Here is a 4,001-nt window from a genome sequence, read left to right on the forward strand (position 1 = left end):
GTGTGCCTAGTCTACACATCTCTAAGGAGCTCACTCATTTGCATGGCTGCTTGTCAAACCCTACTGACACCGTTTTAATCATGCCAAGTAAATAAAGGTGCACGGAATTGTTTATTGCTGTGCGAGCGGCAGACTCTGAGCAGCAGCTGTAAATCACAGTCAGAGCAGGAACAGAGATGACTGTAATTGAGTGTTCCCAAAATGCATTTCCATATTAAAGCTCTCAGCACGTGCGGGGAGAGGAGCAGCAGCCCTGACTGCAGTACTGTAAATCTGGAGCTGTTTGCGGAGGCTGCCATCTTGGAGCGCTCCGGGAGGGAAACTTGGAGCGGGGCCATTTACCGGCAGCTTGATGAGAGAGCAGCGAGGCGACTTAATTAATACAACATCTCTGAGCCCAGAGGCTGCACAGGAGGGAGGAAGAGGAGCAGACAGAGGAGAGGATGTATGTATATTCTGCAGGGATAGGATTCATCGGAGGATTGTTGCTCCTCCAACACGGACACTATTTCAAACTGTAGACTTCTGCATTATTTCTGTGAATTGATGCATGCAGAGACATGGCAGACGTTAACCCTGGCTGAAGCAGCAGCTGTTTCACATCCAGATTTTAGATTGAAACACCTCCAGTGTGTAGGATGTTTTAAACTTTATTAAAAATGCATGATCCGCTACAATACGAGACTGACAGCAGGGGTTCGCTCTAGTGAGAGAAGCTTTCCAAAAACTAAAGACCCACTGCTGCGTTAAACAAGAACCATTGGCCTTTAAAACCTCTTTAACCAAAACACTTCTGATTTGTGGGTTATGTTTCCACCATGTCACTTCTGTTGGCCTAACTTTGCCTCCCTTTCGTCTGCAGAGCTCCATCAAAGTTCCCTGGTCCTCTCCTCCCTTTCCTTCCCCTCTCCCTCCTTTTATCCATTAAGTCAGCTGGCAAAAAAACTCCTTTGGGGTCGAGGATGTCGAACAAGATTTTTTTTTGTTCAGTCTGCAGTACAAGCAAATAAGAATCTGCAACCTCAGCTGTACAAGTTTTATTTGTGTGACGGATAACAATACGGTGAATTCAAGTCTTCAAGAATAGCTCAGCTCCTTCATGGAATCAGTCTGCAGCGGACACGGAAGTGGAGGCTATAAATATCCTGAATAAATCCTCATCAGGAGGAAGCTGAATCTGAAATGCTCACCAGCTTTTTCTTTTGGTTAATGTTTCCAACTCACTGGGTGATGATTAGCATATTGAAATGCAAGTAGGAGTGTGTGCAGCTGTGCTGGGAGCAGATAAGGAGACGAGAGTGTGACCTATCAGTCACTTCCGAATTGCTTTTTAATTACTGAGATGCACGGACTTAATATCCCTCTAAGAATAATGCAAAATCCCCCCCGCGCCTCAGTGTCGGTTGTGCATGTTAACACGGTGTAGCCTACTTCCTGCACAGGGGGGTGGGGGGTTACTGCTGCCTGTGGGAGAGAAGAAGAACTCAGATTGTGACACATTGGGGTTGTGTTCACTGTCGAGCTGAACTCCTCTTAACTTCTCATATTTTGTATATTAAAACGCTAAATACAACACATACAACACATTTATGTCTGCTACACTGAATCTGGAGACATTTAAAGGTAGGTTGATAAATGTGTAGTAATCAAAGCTTTTACAGATGTGTTGACAGCAATAACAGTATAGATTCTAGATTTTGTTTCCTCTAGCGCCACCTTGAGGTTGACATTTGTGGTTTATTCAACTTATTTAGCCCCAACCCCCCGCCGCCCCTTTTTCCACTTAATAATAATAACGCATTTCATTTATAGAGCACTTTTCTAAGTCAAAGACACTTTACAGAGTACAAATGTATGAAAACATAATTAAAACACTTAATACTCCAATTCATATTCCGGCAAAGTGGAAGCTCCCTCGAGACGGCGAAGCATAAGGTGAATAACGTCATCATTTTAGTTTCAATGCGTCCAATACTGTAGTGTGTGTTCAATAATCCAGCATGTTATCTAAAATCTGCATGTTATTCTGTTCGCTCTACTGTGATGAAATATGGATCTACTGCAACAGGTACTTTTGATCAGTCACACTTTTAGACTTTGAAGAATAACTCATTGAGATCAATGATGTGTGTGTTTACAGGCTGCAGACCCTGAAGTGATGCAGTGCATGCTGGGAGTGAGCCAGCTGTTTTTCTTGACTCTTATTCATCCCGACTGCTGTTGCTGCTGTAACTGATGAGTGAATCAAACACATTGGAAAAGTGACTTCTTCCTGCTTTTTCAGCAACAGTTTCTCCTCTCCCTCTCAGCACTCGACTCTAATTGAAATGCAATATTTCCCAAAGAGGGGTGGCTATGTTCTTTAAAGAGACACGTTTCACTCATTGTGGGGGCCATGAATCCTGAGGCTGTATTCACAAAGCCTTCTCCACCCCATTATCGTTTCCTGCTCGCGTTATTAGAACTCTGCCATTTGAAACTGGACCCTCATTGTTTGGCAGACTTTTTCCCAGGTCATTGTGCATTATGCAAAAATCAATTAAAGGCCGTGCTGTACAGGAAGTAGACCTATTGTGATACGGCACTTCATTCATAATTTTCCTAATTGTATAAGTATGTGGAAACTGCTCCACAAAATGGAGCAATGACTATTATCAGGTTGATAACCAATAATTACTTACAAAGTCTGTGCTCATTAAGCAACTCCTGCAGAGACTCTGAGCTCCATATAGCCCTCCACAATCTCCTCCCCTCCGCCACAGGCCCCCCGCTGCTCCCCTCACAACCCCCTGCTTTTTATTCCATCTGTTTCCCAATCTCCTTCCATCTCTCCCCTTCTTTCTTCTTTCCCTGGCCTTCCGTTCTCTGAAAGATGAACCATCTCCTCTGCATCTCGTCTCATCTATCATCCTAACAGGGGCTGCACGGAAGAAAAAACAACAATTTACAGACGTGGAAACAGCCGCAGAGAGTGTTTGGATTGTTGCTAGTGAGCACAGCATGAGCAAATCCCTCTCAGTACGGTACACACACACACACCAAACAAAAAAATAAAGATAGATGAACTCTAATTATGCACATTTTCAGGTTCATATTAGTATTTTGTCCCGCAAACAAAGGAATCCAAGGGAGGCGTTTCAGGCTGAGTGTGTGTGTGAGAGAAACTCACTTTGGACTTTAGCCTTTGCAGTCCATTAACATCCTTGTTAACACACTACAGGGAAAGCAACACCACCTTTAAAGTTCCCTGATGACAAGATTAACAAAAGAATGAAAGTAATGAAAACTTTTAAATTCTTTATTACCTGAACAGTTTGTATATCACTACAGTAAACTGTGAGCTTGGACCAGTCCTTGACTTTCAACAAACTGTTAGAAATGTATGTTTTTGTTAGCTTTTATGCAGCAGCTGCTAACATGTCTTGGTTTCTGTCTCTTTTGACATGTGCTGTCCTTCTTGACATTTGAAACCAAGATGATTTTATTACTTTAAGCTATTTCCCTTGAATATCGGAGTGTTCGTTAGCAGCTACAGACTGACATTGAATCTGATATGATTTACCTGTTTGGCAGCAAGTTTCCTTCATTGAAAACAGCCTGTGTGCTGTGTGTTACCTCCCGGTCTGAAGTGGGAGAGCAGACTGCGGGAGGCCTCTGGTAACCACATGCTATCACAGCTCGGACTCCCAGCCTCCCACCGCGACACGCTTACACTCATGCACTCCACAGGGGAAGTGAGAGCACAAACAGAAACATTTACCCTCCACTGCCACAAGTACACCTCCCTCTGCCCTCCCTCCTCCTCTCAGCTTCACATCTCCCTGTCTGCTCCACCCACTGCTGTTTTCTGCACAGACTCTCCTCCTCTCAAAGCATTCCCTTAAGCTTCCTCCCAGGCTGTCAATTCTGTTTCTGTTTATCTGTAAAACTCTCCTCCTCCTGTCTTTGTTTATCTGCACCTCTAACTCTCTCCTTCATCTTCACTTCATTGATGAAAGTCA

This window comes from Notothenia coriiceps, unplaced genomic scaffold, assembly GCF_000735185.1.
Source record: "Notothenia coriiceps isolate Sejong01 unplaced genomic scaffold, NC01 NC01_scaffold00037244, whole genome shotgun sequence".
Taxonomy (NCBI): domain Eukaryota; kingdom Metazoa; phylum Chordata; class Actinopteri; order Perciformes; family Nototheniidae; genus Notothenia; species Notothenia coriiceps.